The sequence below is a fragment of the Rattus norvegicus genome, chromosome 3 (assembly GCF_036323735.1).
Source record: "Rattus norvegicus strain BN/NHsdMcwi chromosome 3, GRCr8, whole genome shotgun sequence".
In the NCBI taxonomy this organism is placed as follows: domain Eukaryota; kingdom Metazoa; phylum Chordata; class Mammalia; order Rodentia; family Muridae; genus Rattus; species Rattus norvegicus.
In genome coordinates, this window is record NC_086021.1 from 166,831,476 (window position 1) to 166,838,975 (window position 7,500).

General features: G+C 45.5%; 1 protein-coding gene across 1 annotated transcript in view; it reads left to right on the top strand.

The window, feature by feature from the left end:
* The window catches only part of Ctnnbl1 (catenin, beta like 1), a 161,034-nt gene that overhangs the window by 23,577 nt on the left and 129,957 nt on the right, over positions 1–7,500 (top strand). The window lies entirely within an intron of this gene.

Sequence of the window (7,500 nt, forward strand, 5' to 3'; positions counted from 1 at the left end):
AAATTTTAAAGTTGGCATACAATATAATGGGTTTCATTATAGTACTTCACACATACGTGTCATTATACTGTGTTTCTTGTCCCCTTCCCTGGTGGCTCTCTTGCTTATTGCTTGGCTTCCTGCAGACAGTCCTTTTGCTTTCATGTCACAAGGATTCTATTGCCTCCCCTTGTTTTCTCCTTCCTTTGTTAAGATCTCTCCTCTCTTCTCATAGTCCCTGTCTCTCCCCCCCCCCTTTCTCTCTCTTAAATCTAGACTGCATAGGAGAGAAATGGGGGGTTGTCTTTCTGAAGCTGACTAATTATGTTAACATACTGATCTCCAATTGCATCCATTGTAGCAAAGGACATAGTTCCATTTTTCTTTATGGCTGAATAAAGAAAACTACACTGTGCACATGTGCACATGTGTAATATTTCCTTTATGCATTCGTATGTCGCGTATGTATGTGTGCATGTAGATTGCTTCCATTTTCTGGTTGTTGAGAACAGAGCAGCAGGAAGCGTGGGCCCGCAAGTACCTCTGTGGTAGGAGATGGGGGCTTGGGGTGAGCGCCCAGGAGCGGGAGAGCTGGGTCACATAGTAGTTGTAGCTTTAGGTTTTTCTGAATGCATTTCCACACGGATCTCCGAGATGGCTATCGCAGTTTACATTTCCACCAGCAGTGAGTAAGGGTCTTATTTCCCTCCCTATGTTGTTGTTGGCTGCTGTGATTGCTGTTTCTGTGTGATGGCCATTGTGGCTCGGGTGGGAGGGGATCTCAGAGCAGGCCGACTTCCATTGTTCCTGGTGACTAAGGACGTTGAATACCTTTCCAAGTATTTTGTTGGCCTTTTGTAGTTGTTCTTTTGAGAACTGGCTGTTGGGATCATTTTCATTGATTGGATAGTTTTTTGGTGTATAATTTTTGTAGTTGATTCTATAGTAATCTCCTGTATAATATATAGTTAGCAAACATTTTTCTCCACACTGTGAGCTTTCTCTTAGTGTGGTTTTTGTTTTCTTTGCTGTGTAGAAGCAGCTTTGTCATTTCCTGTCATCTCAAAGGTTCTGCAAGTTGTTTTTTAATTTTCCTTTGATGCTAGGAATTGTGTGTGTGTGTGTGTGTGTGTGTGTGTGTGTGTGTGTGTGTGTGTAGAGACCGGAACCAGAGTCAGATGTGTTTCTATTTTCCTTCTGAGACAGTCTGCCACGGAACCTTGAACTCACCCACTCAGTTTTGACGGATGGCCAGTAAGCTGCAGGAATCCTTTGTCTGCCTCCCAGCACTGGGGTCAGGTGTACACCGCCTTTCCCATTTCTTACATGGGTGCTGGGGATCTGAGTTCAGGTCCTCATGCTTGTGTGGCAGCCGCTGACTCAGCCATTCTCCAACCCCACCTCAAGGAACTCCTTTCTTTCCTCATTTCTTCATGACCTACAGTTACCTGGAACTCACTCTGTAGCCCAGACTGGCCTTGAACTCACAGAGATCCACCTGCCTCTGCCTCCTGAGTGCTGGGATTAAAGGCATGAGCCTCACTACCACCCTCTCGTGTCCTTTCTATAGTTAATGCTTTTTATGATTTTTAGACTTATTCCATTATGATCTAATAGAATATAGCGTTGTCTCTGCGTTTGTCAGGCTTGGTTGAGGCCTCGGATGCGGTCATTTCTGGGTGTATTCCATGTCTGCTCGGAGGACTGCGCTTCCCAGTCCTCCTGCACAGAGGGGTCTGTTGTGCATTTGGTTTGCACCGCCATTGTAGTTTAATTCTGATGCTTCCTCTTGCTTTTTAGTCTCAGTGACTTACCTGAGGACGAGAGTGGGGCAGCGAGATGGCTCAGCAGCTAGAGGTACTTGGCAGCCAAGGTGTTTGTAATTTCTGGGAGTTTGTTTGCTTTTCTGGTTGGTATTGAGCCATTGTTTGCTCTCTCTTTCTCCCCATTAGTATTAGGAGGTTGGTTGTTTACTGGGATGTGTGTGTTTCTTCCTACCCGGTCTGGTCATTTATTCTAATGAAATTTGCCCTTCCCAGTGCCTTGTGATTCAGACTGTCTTCCTCTGTGGTTAGTATTCTGTTAGGTCATTTTTTAAGTGCTGACTTGGTTGGTGAGCTGTCTTCATTGTGGTTCTCTTGAATTCTCCTTATTTTACTATCACTTTAGAAAGAGGTTTGCTGCATGTGGCATCTTCCTTGGTAACTATTGACCTCCAGAACTTGGAATGTATTGTTCATGCTTTCCTGGTTTTGGGAGTTGTTGATGAGAGATCGGAAGTATTCTGATGTGTTTTCCTTTGTAGGTAAGTTGGAGTTTTTCTCTTATCATTTCAATGTTTCTTTATGTTATATTTCGATGTCTTGCTTAGGGTATGTCATAGAGAGGTTTTTCTCTGGTTGTTTCTGTTTGGGGTTCTAAATGCCTCTTTTGGATGTGTTTTTTTCCCTCTAGATTTGGGAAAATTTCACCTGCTTATTTATTGTTAATTTGTTCTTTATCTGCTGTGTGTTTGGTTCATTAGAGGTCTTTATTTTTAACATTTCTGGATTTTTTTCTACCTCAAGATTTCAGTTTTATTACTGAATTTTTTCTTCCAGGTTGCTGACTTTTTAAACCATTTTACTTATCTTCTCGTTCACTTTGCTCACTTTTTCCTGAATGTCACCGACTTTCTTCATCAAGACTGGGATCGAGTCTGTCTGTTTGGTTGTATCCTTTTTGGTTATTTATTTATTTATTTATTTATTTTTAGTAAATTAAACCTTGTGAAATTACCAGCACCAGGTCTATTTTAGGGCCTTTGAATTCAATAATGAAGAGTTACCATATGGATGGGTCATATTGCCTTGCTTCTGTGTGCATGTGCATGTGTGTATACACGTGTGTGTGTGTGTGTATATACACGTGTGTGTGTGTGTGTGTACACGTGTGTGTGTTTTTCCATGGTGCTGATTTGATTTCTGTTGGTTTGGATATCTCTTCTGGTTTTATTTGGGAAGTTTTATTGAGAGGCTTACATTTGAGGGCTCAATCCTGAGTGCCACCCAGAAGGGAGAAGACAGACGGTTAAAACAGCAACATAATCACACCGTGCGAGGTATGAAGTAAAGTCTGCTAGTATGCCACCAGGGACCATAAATAAGAAAGTGAGAAACATGGACCATGGCATGAAATTTAAAATAACTGGGTAAATGTGGGAGTGGATGAGATGGAGCAGACAGGATGGGGAACGGCTGAATAAATGAAAAGGAAAAAGAAGAAGGCTGAAGGAGAACGGTTGGAAAGGGAAGAGTGAGAAATTAGAAAAGGGGTTTGGAGCAATGGCTTAGTGCTCAAGAGCACAGGCTGTTCTTGCAGAGACCTCAGTTTGGTTTCTGGCACCCGCAGGATGGTTTGCAACCATCTGCAACTCTGGTTCCAGGGGCTCCAATGCCCTGATCGATCCTGCTTGGGCACATGGTGCACATACATGCATACATACATGTAGGCAATTGCCCGTACATGTGAACATTAAAAAGGCAGGTTGTAAACAGATACAGAGACCCACAGCCAAACATTGGATGGCATTCAGGGACTCTTACGGAAGAGTTGAGGGTCCGAAGGGGATAGGAACCCCACAGGAAGACCATCAGAGTCAGCTAACCTGGACCCTTATGGGGCTCTCAGAGACTGAACCACTCACCAAAGCACATACACAGGCTGGACCTAAGTCCCTTGCACAGATGAAGCAGATGTCTCTATGCAGGTCCCTCAACAACTAGAGTAGGGGCTGTCCCAAAAGCCGTTGCCTGTATGTGGGTCCTGTTCCCCTAACTGGGCTGCCTTGCTGGCCTCAGTGGGAGAGGATTCACCTAGCCCTGCAGGGACTTGATGTACCAGGGTGGAGGATATGAGGGGGCGGTGGGGTGGGGGCTCCACTCTCTCAGAGGAGAAGGAGAGGGGGATGGATGGACGGACTGTATGAGGGGGCATGTAAAATAAATAAATAAATAAATAAATAATAAATGAATGGGGGAAAATTGACAGGTTGCAGGTAGAGATTAGAAATGATAAAAGAAAGAAATAAAAAAGAAAAAAGAAAATTTGAAAATCAAAAATGTAAGAAATGAAATAGAAAATAAGATGGGTGTTTTTGTTTGCTTGTTTCAAAGAAAAAGAACACATCCCAATGTGGTGAAGAGCAGTCCTTTTAGGCTCACGTGCTGGAATACTTTATTCCCACTTGGTGGAACTGTTTGGGAGGGATTAGGCGTCGTGACCTTGTGCGCCACAAGGGACAGGCTTTGAGGTTTCAGAAGTCTCAGGCCATTCCCAGTGTGTCTTTGTCTCCTGGGGGACTGAGATACTGTGGACTCTCACTTCCTGGAACCATAATCCCAATTAAACCACCTTCTTTTATCGGTTGCCTTGGTGGTGCTGTCTTATCATGGCAGTAGAAAAGCAGCTAAGACACCCACTAAGTAAAAGTGTAGTGCGGCTACATGTGTAGGAGAAATGGCGGTGGGGGGGAGGCGTGGGAGTAAAACCTGGGCGTGGGGAAAGGAAGAGAAAAACGATTGCTCAGTAGTCAAAGGTGAACGTGTGAGGGGGATAAGAAGCATCTTAAAATATGGTAAAGTAAAATGCTGCTCTGAGAGCAACACAGGAAAGGATGGGGAGCACGGGGGAGAGGAGAGAAGGCCACCAGGCGTTGGCAGCATCTTCCTGGACACTCAGTACAGATCCATGGTAACACACATGGCAGCAGTCTGTCGGGCTTTGGGTCTTCCTGGTAGCTTATTCTGGTGTTGAACCAATCCTGCCCAAATGTCTCATGTTCCTCAGAACTGTCTTCTTTCACGATGACCACACTTCTCTCGTGCCTCCTGGAGTAGCTAATGATCTAGTGTGTGTGTGTGTGTGTGTGTGTGTGTGTGTGTGTGTGTGTGTGTGTATGGGGGTGGGGGTGTCTCCCAAGGCACTGGGGATATTGGAAGCAGCCATAGCCTTGAGATCTGCCCAAGCAGAGGCCGTCTTCATGCTTTCAAGACCTCCAAAGTATCGCTGCCGGGATGTGGCATTGTTTAGCCTGCAGGAGTTCCTGTGCTCGGCTCTAGGGCAGTAACTGGCAGCTCTGTGGCTCCACCTGTTGAGCTGTGTCTCGGGGGCCTTAGCTGCTGAGTCCTGTTCCTGGCAACCAAGGGCAGGCTACCCTTCTCTGTGCACTCCGTGGTCTCAGCCAAGCTTTCTATGGCCTGCACTTTTGGCTTGTCAGCGTCTGGCCCTCCTGCTCTCTCTACTAACTCCCAAGGCTGTCTCTCCCGTGGAGGGCTGTTGCAAATTAATTTCAGGCTCTGAGACTTGTGGTTGTTCCTTTGTTCTCCAGCTTCCAGGGTAGTACAGTTTCAAACGGTAGGTTCCCTTTCAAGATGCCAGGTCCCTGCCCATGGAGTCAGTCACACAGACAAAATGGAGTTCCTTTTCACTGCCAACCTGTCTGCCAGAGGACTGTCTGTCTTACTAACCTGGAAACTATTTTGAGGTTCATGAGTTCTGTGTGCTCCTCCCAAAGGTAGTGGGTTTGTCAGTGTCTCCTCCGCAGAGCCACCAGGCTTACCTTAATGTCTTCTACTGCCCTCCCGGTCAGAAGCTGCTGTCTGGAGCTGTGTTGGGCTGGAGCCTCTTTAGTGCATTGCCCGTCCTCTTCTCCACACTTCTCAGGGATCCTCCACCCGCATGGGATTTCTGAGGCTTGTGCCCTTTTCCTCTCTTTGGAGAAGGTTCTGTTTTTACCTTCTGCTGACCCTGTTTTTGTATCAGGTCACAGGAGGGGACTGCTATCCTGCCATCTTCCCCTCAGTTTTGATGTTTCTGTATTTCCCCTCAGTGTGGACAGTAGACTGCCCAGTAGTTACTGTGGTCTCTGTACTTTTATTGATTGATTGATTGATTGATTGATTGGGAACGGCTGGAGGCTCTTATTTTATATTTTGGGGTAACTTTCCTGCAGGGTTTGAGGAGTTCATGGTACCTATTTTTTTCTTGTGGAAAGACAGGTAGACGTCTGCGCTGGTATAGTGATATAGCAAAACAGCCTTTCAAAAAGTGCAAGTTAGTAGGTAGCCACAATTCACTGATACTTTTCAAGTTTGAATTCTTGTGAATTTACAAAAGCAAATTATATATGCATGTGGCTATTTCCTAAAAGTGCATGTGGCTGCGACTTCTCTTGCTGGTTCACCACTTATTTACATGAGACTTTGGAAAGCGGTCTGTTTAGTTGTCCCCACAGCCTTTCGGTGGGTGGGATTTTGTGTCTCTGATTGCTTTGATCTCTGATTATGAATTTTGGCTGATGGTAGTTGCAGTGGAAGGGACTATGAGCCTTTTCAGTTGTGCCTTAAGCAAATTTGCAAGGGAGCCCTGATGTTAACTTTGGCAGGTTTCATGCCTGCAAATATTGATTGAGCCAGAAGTCCTCACTGTAAAATGTCACCAGTGAATGTGCAGTTGGTGCAGGCAGGGGGAACTCATTACCACCGCTCGTCGGCAGCTTCTGGGTCAGGCCTCTCACTACCATCTGGTAAGGAGGAATGTTTGAAAACTACCTTTTATTCCGACAAAAGGTAATCAGGAGAGGTTAACAGCCGATGATTTCTGAGCCGTTCAGATTGGTTAGACCGATCCGTTCCCAAGCTCGGGCTGCGACATTCCAAATGTCTAATTATCTCACAGGGTATTAGAACATTTTAAAATGATGAAATCCCAAAGTCATGGTAGGAGGAATTTAATTATGTGTATGCTCCCCTTTCTCCTCTGTGCTGCACACCCCCGCTTTCCTATTGGAAGCGTTTATTCCGAGGAAGAAAAAGCAGCAGGAAAGGAAGAGGCAAATGGGATCACTGTCTTCAAATAATGCTGATGTTTAAAGCCCGTGTGTGAGTCAGGCTAGACTTGTCCTTCAAGGGCAAGGACTAGGGACCAGGGACCAGGGAAGGTGACTGACTGTAGGGCAGCAGGGCTTTCCTCCATGTGGTAAATTGAAGGAAAGATCCAAAAATGGGGAAGGACAGTTAGGGGGACTACGTTTGGTTAGCAGGGGTGTCCGAAGAGTCACTGCCTATGTCTGCCCAGAGACATTTTCTAAGAGGAATCAGACCTTTATGAGTCGATAAATACTCATAAATGTCTATAAAAGGGTTTTATTAACCTCCATTTATAGTGAAGTTACCCTCTCGGACTTAGGTTGAGGGAGCAGGGTTTGAGTTTAGAAAACTCTGACTCCAGATCCATTCTTCATTAGGATAACATTGTTGAAACAGTTGATCACTGGCTCTGGCCACCGGAAGCCTTTTGTTGGTGGCTGCTAGCGATAGCTCTCCTCTCTACCCTGGATCAATCCATGTTCTTATATAATAGGAGCTTGGCCTGCTGACCTGTGATGTCCTCAACCTTCTCCTCTCTGTCTTCCAATTAGTCTTGGGTGAGAATGGAGAAGGAAATCAGCCTTGCACCCTTGTTCCCACAGACAAGTTGCGT